Source organism: Haemaphysalis longicornis, unplaced genomic scaffold (genome assembly GCF_048455015.1).
Source record: "Haemaphysalis longicornis isolate Haplotype H1 unplaced genomic scaffold, Haemaphysalis longicornis Haplotype H1 scaffold_3, whole genome shotgun sequence".
Taxonomy (NCBI): Eukaryota; Metazoa; Arthropoda; class Arachnida; order Ixodida; family Ixodidae; genus Haemaphysalis; species Haemaphysalis longicornis.
This window is the reverse complement of record NW_027526335.1, coordinates 100076997-100091080: the sequence shown is the minus strand read 5'-3', so window position 1 is coordinate 100091080 and position 14084 is coordinate 100076997.

Genomic DNA, 14084 nt, shown 5'->3' with positions numbered 1-14084 from the left:
CACTTTCGCCTCCTCAGTAATACTTCTCACGCTTTTTCGCGCTCGGTGTACGTTGTAAACAAGGAAACCTGAGAGGCAAACGGTTGAACAACCGCTAGTGTAGCTTCAAAGCCACTGTTTGGGGCAGTCCCTCTTCTGTTTGTGCCGGCCATGTTGCTCATAACCTTACCTCTTACGTATGAACTACGTAGACCTGCTACGTAACCCCCCCCCCCCTTTCCTGGTGAACGTACGCTTTTGTTTTGTATGCGTTTGAACCGTGAAGCACTTTAAAAAACCAGAGGAGTGGAAGAGCCCTCCTTTCTTTGCCGCTTTGGACAATCCCTATTTTAGAATCTCTTTGCCCGACCATTATCATAATCGTGGGAAAACCTAGCGATGTCGCGCCTACCGAAAGCACGCATGTAGTCCGCAGTCTTGAAGCAGAGGGCTTTAACTATGCACACTGAAACGGAAAGTAAAGTTGGAGGCAAACGTTGCACCCATTTTACAAGGCGACCCAGTTGTCTTTTGGAAAAATTAAGCGAAAACTTTCGAGTACAATTTTCTTTGAGGATCTCGCGGCGTGCATGAAAGCAAAAAACTACACTTCCTATTTACGAGCAAGACATCCGGCAAGATTGCAGGCTGATTTCACGAGAGATCGAACATGGGTGTACATCCACATTTTTTTTTTGTTTTTTACCATATTTTTACGAGTTGTGCGCAAGCAAGCACTTTTAAAAAAAATGTCTTGGCCCCTACTAACAGTACACTAACCACTTACTTGTCACAGTATCCACTATGTAATTATTGGTTTTACTTACTGGCCATGCATAACGTAGGAAAAACATTACACCACCTTCCCGTGGGGAACCCTGATTAGTATGCGAAGCAGCCATAAGGTCGATTCAAGTGCCCATTAATTTTCAGCTCGTCGTTTCAGTTAGGTTGAGGTACGGAGATACCGTTATATTTGTCGTTTGGTTTCCATGGTAACTACCAAACTTTTCACTTACCGGAACTACGAAATGGGAAATTGCGTTGACCCCATGGCTGTTTCGCATACTACTGAGGGTTCCCCTTCGGAAGATGGTGTAATTTTATTGGAGGGTGGGGGGGGGGGGCTGCTAGAATAGAGGGGCATTAAAGAGAGAGAGAGAGAGAGATAGATAGAGAGAGAGAGAGAGAGAGAGAGAGAGAGAGAGAGAGAGAGAGAGAGAGAGGGAGAGAGAGAGACGTTGTACGTGGTATGAGTTTGTCTTTATTTAGGCATTATCATCATCATTTTCAACATAGGCGACGTCGAGCTGTGGTTGGCATTTCGCTTTGATCATGACCGCCTTATAGTCTGTGAAATGTAAAGTCAAGGGCTGTTGTAGTGGATGAACCCTAAAGTTGCTGAAGATGAGGTCGAGGCACGTTCCCCGGATGGCTGTGGGCTGCTTGTAATCCCGGCCGTCCGAGACTCGCCGACGCACGCCGCCTCCGCCGACGATGAAACCTCGAAGGCGCGTGAAGCGTGCTCGTCTCGTGCCGGCCCAGGAAGACACCGGCAACACTGTCGCTCCAGGAGACCTTAAAGGGCAAGATACCACCGGGCGCTCAGCAAGCCGAGCATGCGCAGTGGGGGTGTGGACGGCGCAACAACAACAAGTAAGGGACATAGCCCCTACCGTGAGATTCTCCGCATCTAAAAAATCTCGGCGTGACAATGTAGATCGGCTGAGCGCGCAGCCCGTCATAGACACATTCAACACGCACATATCACACTTAGACAACAAGCATAGTAAGAAAAGCAACGGGATGCATGACGAGAGCGAGTATAACTTAGTTACCTTCGAAATGCTTCTGCTCTTCTTGCTTTTATAGCCAGCAACGGAAAGTCCTCTGATAGAGTCAGTGGACGTGTCACAAAATGGAAATTTTAGCGATAAGTTTGGAAATATGCATTTTTATTTCAGCATATACAAGTGAGCATGTGGATTTGCAAAATCTTTTTCAGGGAAAAGTGATGTAGTTATTAAGTTCAATATTTCATACAATTTTTTTACTATCGGTTAACGTTACTATCAAACAAGCAGCAGTTAATAAGTTCCCGGACTCGACCAGTACCGCTAGAATTTATGTTCCATACTTAGTGGCAGGACCTACGTACCGTTCTAGGGGCAGTAAAGTTTGTAAGGAGTTAGTAAATATAACCGTTGCTGCCATTTTACCAGATTTTTGGTAAGTGGGAGGGAATATCCCAAAACTGCAGTCCGTTTTCCTTCAGCATGCTTACTTCGGGAAAACAAATTACAAAGGCGGCCCTGGTGATACGCGGTTTCCAGTGGCTGCAGTTTTTACTACCGTCGGGGCTTTTTCAACTCCAAAGTGTAATTGTTCTGTCTGAAATTTGTTTGCAAACAACCACAACACCAAAATGACAAACAGTTCCAAGTGACCTTTGCATTCTGCCGTGAACAAAAAATTTAGAAAAATATCGGGAAATCGGACCAGACACTACATTGTCGCTTACTTTGACGCCCCCTATCTGCGTGTCTGCAATAGTGATACTTCTACATATTTCTAAACATACCTGTAAAATATCGCTCCTCAAGAAGAAATATAAATATACGCAAAACCATTTACTGCTGTGATTTTTAATTCATCATTATCATAAACATCATCGTAATCAGACCACTCAGTTTCATTCCAAGATGAAGGCTTTTCCCACTGACATCCAACCGCTTCGGTCCGGCGCTGCTCGAGTCCACAGTTCACTCCCGAATTTCCCTATTTCATCCATCCAATGGGTTGAAGGCCTTCCCCTTCTTCTAGGCCCATCTATTGGTATCCACTCTGTTATTCTATTTGTTCACCGGCTTCCGGTTCGTCTCAGTATATGGCCAGCCCAAGTCCATTTCTTTTTCTTTATTTCAACAATGATATCTCCTACTCTCGTTTGTTCTCTCACCCGGGTGGCTCGTTTCCTGTTCTTTGGGTGTTATTCGTAATTCTAACATTATTCTTTAAATGGCCCGTTGAGCTGACCTAAGTTTGCTTTCTAGTTGTTTAGTATGTTGCCACGTTTCAGCTCTGTATGTCATCACCGGCAGTATGCACTGGTTTTAAATTTTTCTTTTGAGTGACAGAACTATATTATTTCTGATTATCTGGGAGCGCTGGCCGAGTGCTCCCCAACCCATACCTATTCTGCGCCGCATTTCTCTATCCCGGTTGGGGCCAGTACTGACCATCTGTCCGATGTAGTTATGTTCTTTTACTTCTAGCGTTTGTTTCCTAAGCTGAAGAGGGTGTTTTTGTATGCTTATTCCTCATTACTCCAGATTTATGCATGTTTATTTATTATGCTTACTGATTATAGTTCCTCAACCATAGTTTGCATGTGTTCTGCAGTCTCACTCAGCAAGACTATGCTGTCCGCAAACCTCACATGTCTCAAGTATTCCCGATTTATCCTTAATCCTATGTTCTCGCACTTAAGCATTGGAAATACCCCCTCAAGACGTGCTGGGTATAGTTTTTGGCGAGATGGTATCTCCTTGTCTTACTCCCTTTCGGATCGGAAATTTACCGCTTTGCTTGAGGAGGTTTACCCTACCCGTACATTCCTTATATATGCCTTCTAGAAGTCTTATATAGGTTTCCATGGTCTTTTAGTGCTTCTAACACGCTGCGGTGAGAACGGAATCAAGCGCTTTCTCATAATCTATAAATGCCATGTAAAGGGGTTCAGTGGATTTTTCTATCACTTTATTGACAACATGGATGTGACCCATGGTTGAGTACCCTCACCTAAACCCAGCTTGCTCTCTGGGTTGTTGAGAATCTAGGCTGTCACGTATGTGGCTAACTATAACTTTGGTAAACATCTTGTACATAACAAAGAGTAGGCTGATGGGTCTGTAAATGTTGAGGTCCTTGGCATCCCCCTACTGATGAATCAGAATAATGTTGCCGTTTTCCCAGGCTATGGGCCCTTTTTGAGTGTTCAAGCATTTCTAAAACAGTACAGCAATCTTTTCCAGTACAATAACTCATGGCCCCTCCAAAAGATCCACCGTTATACCCTCGTCACCTGCAGTTTACCTCTTTTCATGACCTTAAGAGCCTTTGTTACCTCCTCTTTAGTTGCCAATGGGACATCGCAAGTTGAGCTTGTACTTTGAGTAATTTCGCCTTGTGTAATGTCGCTGGCATATAGCCTGGTGTAGAATGGTCCTGCTGCCTCTATTATGTCGTCCACGTTGGGCGAAATGCTACCCTGCTCGTCTCTGAGTGCGTACATCCTGTCTTCGCCAATGGCTAGCTTTCTCTTAATTGCTTTTGAGCTTGCGCCTATTTGCAGCGTTACCTCGATCACTGCGACGTTATATGCACAAATGTCGTTTGTTTACTTCTGTTAATCAGTTCCGAAAGCTCACATAATTCCATCCGATTCGCCGTACTGGACCCTTTCATGTTCTTACGTTTGGCAATTAGTAGCTGCGTTTTTTTTTCCACTTTGTTCATTACATGTTGTTTCTCCCACGGCTGCTGCTGATTTACTGAGTGCCGATGTGAGGTTGTCATTTAGCCGTCTACACTGACCTCATTCTGCTCGTTCAGAAGCGCGAATTCGTTTAAAAAGTTATTTTGAATTCCTGCGAATTGGCTCGGACTGACTCCATGTGGGGTTTCTTAATTTTCATGAGTTTCCTTTATTTTCGAGATTCAGCCTTATCTTGAATCTAACCATTCTATAATCGCTGCTCCTAGTCTTACTTAGCACCTCTACGTCTCCCACGAAACTTGGGTTGTCACTTGAAGTGAATTTCGTTCGTTGTTGAACCATGCGTAACTTCGAAGATAAAATTTTTAAAAATTCCGGTCTTGCTTTCCATCACAATTGCGGAGACGAGAATCCTCAGGAGGGCGAGCAACACTCCTGAAAAGCATGTTGCATTATTTTGTTTGTGCCGAAGTTATAGGTGGCTGAAATCATGCGTTTGTGACGCGTCTCATTGTCGTGTGCTCAGCTACTTCCACTGTTTTTCTGGCTTCAAGCTTTGGTAAAAGAGTGTCTGTTGGTAGTCTGCGGCCATAATAGAGACTTTTTGAGGCTATTACGTCTTTAAAAATAAAAAATACTTTTTTAATTGTTTTTATTTGCGAATTTTACTGAATAAGCGCGAGCACAGCTACGACTCTGGCGAAGACCCGCCAGAAAGCGCCCCGTGGCGGTCGTAAATTTCCTCTTGCCAAAAAAAAATACACTGACAATTGCTATACTCCCTAATGCGAAATTTTGGCGCAGGGCGAGGTGCAGTCTTCTCGGTCACGGCGTATATATGCTGCGTCTGGGGAAGTGATCGCGTGATCAGCGATCGCACGGCGGTGCGCGCAACGACGGCCCGCGTTGCGACGAGGCTCCTCGATTTACCAGGCCTGGACGGTCCGAGGGCAGTCAGAGTACTGCGTTCGGACCGGTAGTCCCATAGAAATACATTGGAAAATCCAGCGCCGGAATGCGTCTCGGGAGTTCGCGGACGACCCGGGACTGGCAATCGAGGAGGCCCTATGCTGTTATCTCGCAGCCCGTCATGATCATGTTTAAACCTCCCGCGCAAAGACACGTGGATCGGGTTAGCCACGCACGCGGAAGCAGTGAGCATGTTACAAATCTTGACCGAACCTCTCGCCAAAATGTCACGTGGTTTGGATTAGTGGTGAACAGATCAGCGTCTGGGGAGGGTGAGGGCGGGGAAAGCACTCTTTGGCGGCGACTCATGAAACAAAAGTGAGGGGGACGCAGTAAGGGACATGAGTGCCGCCCTCCCCCTCAGCCTTCACCAGACACTCCGCTCCGTTTTCTTTCTGCCGTCACTGCTGGGTTCGGTCACTCGGTTACAACGGACGACTACGCTGCGTAACCCAGGTAACGGCTGTCAGACGGCTCCGCCCTCAAACAAAGAGCAAGGAAACAAAAAAAAAAGCTTTGCTGGTGTGGCGACTGCCGTGACTGACCGTAGCCGTTCATATTTTTTTACAATAGCGGTACTTTATAGCTATGTTTAGAAATAGCTAGCCAACATTAACTGTGACTTACAGGTTGGTCACAATCGCACATACGGAGACAAGGCCCAGTCGTACTAGATTGTAGCTTACTTTGATGCACCGGTGCATCAAAGTAAGCGACAATCTAACGTCGCGTCCGATTTTTTAATTTTTTCGTTCGGGAAAGAACGCAAAGCTTGCTTTTAACTTTTTATCATTGTGGTGTAGTGTTCGTTTACTAACACATTTTAGGCAGAACAACTGCACCTTTCCGTGCGCAAAGCCCCAAAGTTGGAAAAAGCTGCAATCGCCGGAAACGCACGCCACTCGTGCCACCTTCGCAGCACTGTTTCTCGCGACGTACGCATGTTAGAGATTCGGGCTGTTTCCTAGCTTGCGCATACCTCGCAAATATATGAGAAAAAGCAAGAAGTGCTCGTGTACACTCGTGTCCGATCTTTAGAGGAATGAGCCAGCAGACGGGTGTGTATACGAGCGCTGAAGTCATCGCGCGCTAGCGGGTAGTTTAAGGCATCCACCAAGTACAGAGTTTGTACTGCCAAGCCACTGAACGACCATAGGAGCAAGCAGAGAGTTTGTTCGGGAATTTGCAGTTGTGGCAGAAACACACTGCGGAAATTCCGCGTAATGTCTTATAGTAATACCATCAATTAAACGTGACCGCGGAGTGAGATGGAACTTGTGAGATTAATCGGATATTTTAACAAATTGTCCAGTTGATTAAGTTTCCAGATCACGAAAGAACAATGTCAATATTGCCCCTATTGCTTAAAAGCGAAATAACGTCAACGTTATTGATCAAAATGAATCACTTTTCAGAGTGGCTTTTCGCGACGTAGCCACTCGACGCCAAAATGTCCTCCTGTCTGCTCAGGTACTCCCATATTCCCGTAGTGTCGCGTCCAATTTTTGTTTCTTTCTGGCGTTCTGTGCAGCCAACCGGTTGAGCTGACCTGCGCTTTGGTGTACACCACTCGAAGCTGCAAATAGCGCTGATGGAGTACCAGTAGTTGTTATGAGGGGGGAGCGGGGTAATCGTAGAAGCATAGGCCAACGCCCTCTAAGTTTGTGCGCCCTAGCGAGGCGGTGTAGGATATCGTGTAAACATTCAGTAAAATGTACTGCCAGAATTGTACCCTCAGAGCGTCAGGGGAAGCTAGCGCTCTTAAAGGAGCAATGAAATTCCGTCGTTCCTACCAATCGCTTATCAGATAGTGTAAAATTTTTGTTGTGTTTTGTTGTATTTGAACGTTGCTGCCATCTCAAGTGGCACATGAAAAAGGGGGCTGACGGTAGTAATATAAGCTTTGTTTGTGGTATTATCGCTTGGAGTTTCGTAATCAATACCTTGTTCTATAAACACATTGCCCATCGCTTTAAGCCACGGAAGTAAAACGTCGCTTACATTCTAGATACAATCTATGCCGACTAGGAAATACCTGCTGAATGAGCAAACTCGTGGTAATAAAACAGGGGCGCTACACCCGCGTTGTCTATAGGTGGTCTCTACGTCGGCTCCCTACAAGAGCCGCAGCTTTTTCTTCCATTTCTCTCTCTGTATACGAAATAGGACATTTTGCGTGACTCTATCGGGTGGAAATTATTGCAATGACATTTTATTAGCCAACACAAAATGTCTAACTCCCTACTTGGCACAAAATATTGCAGCCCGCCACGTAGGAAGAAGTGTTCTCAGTTTAATAGGATGGACATGGCGCCGCCTTAACTTTCCTAGGACCAGTGACTCTCATGTTTGGTGTCAGGTTTTTAGGACCAAAAGAGGCAGTCAACGTGGACCTGTATACCTCAACCAGTGGAATCGATCTCATTCCACCACCATGCCTCCGCCAGTTTGAATTCCATGACTTCAGGTCTTGTCTCCACCAGGTTGGAGAGTGGCCTGTCGGTAGAGAAAAACTCTGAAGTCACTGTTTATGCTGGTGTTATTTCGTGTGCGGGAACGGCCCTATTTTGTCTTTTCAAATTCGTTTATTTTACTGACTTTACGCGCTGCATAACTTTTTCTGATAGTTCGGCTAAATTTCCCTCAGAGCCGTTACGCGTGTCATGATGAGGTTTCACTCGTCTTATAGAATAAATCTTACCTTGTACGTTTTTCTGAGCCCATGTTTCAAGCAAGCTATTTTGAAAGCCGCAATACAATTTATCAAGGGGCTAAATGATTTGGCGCTCCAAAACATTTTCTCATCGTCTGAAGCGGCATAGGCCAGAACTTAGCCCCAAATACTAAAAAATTGCACTGTCTTCATTTGACAAAGCTTCTGACATCCTCGAAGAGAGTCCAGAGAACTGGAAGTTTTATGCATGGGAGTGAAAGGTTTTACCTGTTCAAATTTTTTTGCCGCATAAAAAGGTGTGAATCCCCCAAAGGATGGGAACTACCACCTGCGTGCTGAAGGTGCGCCAATCTATGTACCGAGGACCTGGTTTTGTACGAAAGACCTGGAATAAATACCCAGATCTACACCAAGTCAAAGGGTGCATGTGGTGTTGTGCATACAGTAGCGCAAGGCTTACATGGCTCGTCCAGAAACTGATTGGGGACCAGCTTACCTAATTCGCAGTCTTCGGTGCTCTCGTGCTAACGTTGTTAAAATTAATTAGATAAAGTTGTACTCGTTCATTTTGTCCAAAGCCTGACATTTATTTTTGTATTTATTTACACTACTCTCACGGCCAAGAGGCACTAAAGGAAGATGGTAGCGGGGTACATAACTATGACAACCAACAGTGGGAGTACATAAGTGGGAGTACATAGCCTTAGTTAACACATTAACAAATAAAGTTTTGTACGGCCGTCTTTAGTTGGGAGTGTTCTGAGATGGCAAAAGTGGAGGTGGGGAGGTGGTTCCAGTAAGCACTGGTTCTTGGGATGAAAGAATCATTATATAGGTTATTCCGACAAGACGAACACCAACTTTACGAACGTGCTCCCTGCGGGAAGAAATACATGCAGGCAGAAGCATAAGCTTTGCTTTTAGGTGAGCGATTTGGATTTTTCTGGAAAAGGCAAAGACGTTGTATTTGTGACGTACGGACAAGTTAGGCAGGCCAAGAACAGGTTTCGTTGAGGTGAAACTGGCGTTACGGCCGCAGTTTCACAAAATGAAACGAGTAACACGATTCTGGATGGCTTCAACTGATTGGGTGAGCGTGATTTTTTCCGGGTCTCTATGTTGAACGAACAGGTGCCTTATAAAACGTTAATTTAACAGCCAACGGCATAGAGTAGAAGTTCTGGCGCATCTGTCTAAGCATGCGGTTGGCATTGTTAGTTACGTAGTTATGTAGTTAGTTATGTAGAGACAACAGACGATGGGGATTAAAAATCATCTGCAGGGACGCATTGCGTGCGATAAGAAAGAAAACTTGATAAAAAAATACATTGTTATTGATGTTTAGCTTGCTGCGTTTATTGATAAGTAAATTATGCGAAACAGAGTCAAACGCTTTGGCGAAGTAGAGAAAAACACAAACAGTATCACAACCTTTCCCTGGACAGATTATTATGAACCGATTTTTATTGAAAGCAAGCAACGGCGTTTCACACGCTAAATATTTTCAAAACCATGTTGGCAATTACTGAAAAACGAATTTGACTCTAAATACATAATTAGATTGTTTTCAGCAATGGTTCCTCAGCCCTCAGCTCTAAAGATCGGGCTATCCGAAATTTGTAGCTTAAGGCGGTTTCAAAGGCGGTCACGAATGAGCAATTCTGATTGCTGTCACGTTTCGCACGCATCGTTGCGGATTCCGTAAAATATCAGTTTATCGCTTCGAGAGCGGTCATCGTGTATACCTATACGTGATTCCAGTGCAGCGCTTTCACTTCGTAGTTCATCAGCGACTAAAAGAGGAGCTCAGCAGGGGGTGGCATGTCTTCCAGAGATTTAATGACAGATTAAACTGCCGCTATTCGCGTGGACGAGTCTGAAACAATTCGCGTAAGCATTTCCTTTTTTAAGCTCAGTGAAAGCATCGTTACCCTGGTTCGGTATATACCGGTTATTTACACAATTGTGTATATACCGGTTATACTTAGGTGGTTCTGGTCGAGACAGTTCAATTTAAATTTATATGCCTCATTTACTGATGTAGTGGTTAACATTACCATCTTTTGACCTTCCCGTTCTCTGTCAACCTCCTAAAGCTGGCTTGAATCTTACAACGGTGCAATGCTGAATCCGCCTCCCTGTGGCCACGCCAGTAACAATATCGACAAACGCATTTACGCAACACGTAAGAGCCATGTCGTTACCGCATCGTGTTTTGTTGGTTAAGTTTTGGCACCAAGCCATTCACGATCGCTGCACTCTACACGGGCGATGTTTTATGCAAGGTTTGGGCAAGTTTTTTGATCCCGGACTCCAGGTAGACGCCACAAGTTCCTATAACCGTCAAAGGTCTACTCGAGCTCTGCTTATATCAAATCTTTACCCAAATTTTTGGGCAGAAATCTTGCAAAGTTCATATGAAAACTAAATTGGCCGTGTTCTTCGATGGCAAAAGGTTTTAACTAACTTTCGGTAGAGAGAAGCCTATTACAGCAACTTTTACGAGCGAAGCCATTTAGGCGGTCGTGCTGTCGGCATCTCCAGTCGTCTTCGTCGTTTCATCTAGTCACGGTCCTAAAACAACGTGACACTCGTTTTGCTACGGCTCACACTAGAACGTTTCCCCTCCGTGGGCAAAAACGCGTCTAAAAGAACACAACAGAACACTTGTTTTTCAACGACTCACGCTCGAACGCTTGGTGTTTTAAGGACACGAGACTTTTGCAGCAAAGCTCTATACCCCTACCCCCCAAAGGTTTTACTTCCATTGGCAAAAAACGCCAAGGCGACAAGAATACACTAATACACTGCATGCTTCGCCTCTCCCCAGATTTCCCGTTAGTGGAGATGGCCCGGAATTTTTGGAGAACACCCCTCCAATTGCAACGGTCGATTGATTGTAGGGTTTAACGAGTCGACGCAAGACAGGCGACGAGGTGCGCCGCAGTGGAGGGCTCCGGATTAATTTTGACCACCTGGGGATCTTTAACGTGGGCCGAAATCTCGCACATATGGACGTGTTTGCTTTTCGCCTCCATCAGAAAAGCGGCCTACGCGGCCGGGAATCGAACCCGCGTCCTCGTGCTCAGCAGCGCAACGCCTTAGCCACAGAGCCACCGCGGCGGGTCGATTGCAACGGTCAACCTCTATTTGAGTGTGTCAACATGGTTACGAACGAACAACCGCATCGGAGACCGCCAGAGAGCTGCATCCTCAAAGCAGAGATAACGCAGTTATAACCCACCCGGCTTTTAGATTAAACACTCTGGTTGAAATCCCATGTGCTCTAAAATGTGCTTTTGCTTTAGTTTACAACAACGGAAATTTTCTGTACCAGACCACAATAACGACGATGTCGGTTTTCCTTGCTCCTCCTCGTGGAGTTGTTCCGGCACAGGTCCACCTCACCATAATTGTTAGCGCCGCATCTCGGTTTTCTGTAAGGTGAGCGTGAGCTGCAAATTTCTTTTTGTTCGGAAGGCTTCAGTCACCGTTGAGTGAGGCTCAGCTTTCACTCAAATTTTGTTTGGGCGTCAGTTGCCTAGGAAACATAGAATGTCTTCATGCAGCTATCGTGACACTGTTCGTATTGTAACAACGTTTTTGTGACTGGGATTTTCCAACTGTGATAAAAAATATTGCCTAATTCTAGGTGACAGAAAAACATAGATGCATGTTGCCACCTGGCCACTCATACAAAGTGCGCATTTTTTCACGGAACAGCAGCATGAGAGAACGTGAAATTAGAAAAACAAGTTCTTTATTTAAGTACTTCTTCCTGGAAGGCCAAGGTTTTCTTTAGCGCGTAAAGTATTCTTACATTGCCTCCGCAGAAGTACAGCGTGTCTGAACCTTACAATGGGGCTTACGTCTGTTGAATAATTTATGTAATTCCCAGAAAATGACTCTCTCCATATGAGAAAAACGGGCCAAGGAATGCCAAACGGGCTTAGTTTCTCCGCTAGTTGCATTCGCTGCAGATGCAGTTTCCTGCTAGCATCCCCATAACTAAAATCCAAGCCTACGCGAGCGCTAGCCAAACTATACCACCAGCTGCAGACATTTATGCTAAAAAATAGCACAAGGTGGGGCATGTTACATCAAACACTATAGGGTTTTAGGTAGGTAAAAAATTAAATCTACATATTGCAATACCTAAATTACTTGTGGTTGTTGGTCTGTCGCCTTGTTTATGTGCGGGAATGGTTTAAGAGCGCATAAAAATTACTTGGGACCAACCTTTCTTAAAACGGTCAGGGCGAGACTTACTGACAAATATGAATACGCCTAAGCTGGTCTGAAGTTGCCGCAATATAACAGATCATCCGCGAGAGCCCGATGAATCGCACAAAGGCACGAACGATTGCCAGGCGAAAACTGGTGAAAACAGTCAGGGGAAGGCTGCACCAAACGGGAGAAAACTAATACGAACCTTCTCAGCAATGACGCTTAACTTGACAAGAATTCAAGAGCAACTGCTACGCTCACTTATAAATCAGGGCCTGAAAAACCGGAATGACTTCCATTCGTGCCTGTATTTGCAAATACACCTTTTGAAGCATTTCGTGTCTTTCCCTCATTTTAACATTAAAAACGTATTTCGCTATTTTCACCTATTCGTCTCCGTATTCGTAATCTTTCAATTGGTGTCTTTGATGGGTACGTCTTCATATCCAAGTATTCACCTCCATCTTAATATAACCGTACTGTTCTGCATAAAAAGTATGAGAAATATTTGAGGCGACGGGCATATCTGAATAAGTGAACACGTGAAATACTACTAGCTTTGTATGCTTTGAACAAGTATATTCAAACTCGATAAGGTCCAATGCTTAAAATAAATTCTTCAAAAGCCGCAATAAAGAAACAGAAAAGCTTGCCAATACAAAAAAAACAGAAGAAAAAGGCGAGAAAAGCACAATGACAAATAAAATATTAAGGAGAGCTCACAGTATTTTTTCCGAAAATGGCCAAGTTATCCAAGGTGTACTTTAGGATAACGTGGACAAACAAGTACCTGGGTAACTCGGCCTCACGCAATGCAGATGTCACACTGCAATCTTTAATTGGCTCTTACCAGTACCAATTTCTCAAAAAATAAAACTTCTTGTTTTAAGCACTGCCACTACACAAAACCTAAAACCACCACTTTTACCGGGAAAACAAATGAGCCAGCCACCCTGGTGTAGCAAGAATTCCGCGCTCTGAAATTCACAAGGTCAAATACACATTTATATATTCATTAATTTTATTTATGCATACTGCACCCCAATTGGCCTAACTCAGGAGTGGGTAGGCACATAGAATGCAAAAATACTTTTCTGCACAGAATAACAAAGATAAGTTCACAACACACTTAAAATCACTTGTTTCATAAAATTATGCAAACTTCACACAATAAAATTGATTCATATTAAAAAATTGTCCAAAGCAATGACCTAATTTCACCAGGTAGTAAATTTCATTTTTCATCCGTCCGGGGAAAAGGCTGTACTTAGTGCGTGGAAAGGCTGATTAGTGCGGGGATGAAAAGGCACAAGGTTACGTTTGTGGGTATTTCATGTTAATTTCAGTTTATCGGGTGACAAATAGATGTTCTGTAACGCGTAGCGCGGAGTATTCATCAAAACAGGCGAACGTTTAAGACATTCACGATCACGGCGCTCGGAGTAGTGTAATCAGGTGGGATGACGGTGGAAAGCTCCAATAGAAACGGCGGAAAATGAAACGAATTGTTTTCTTCTGAATTAAACAGCGTTAATTTCAGATATTTTATAGGGCTCCAGATGGTACAGGCATATACTAGAATGGGTCGAATCAGCGTTTTGTACGTTAACAATTTTGTTTGGAGATGAGCTTACCGCAATGTACGATTTAGGTAGCCCATTTTTTTTAGTGCTTCGTTGCATGTATATTTAATGTGCTTTGATCACGACAAGGTAGGGATGAAGATGACCCCCTGGT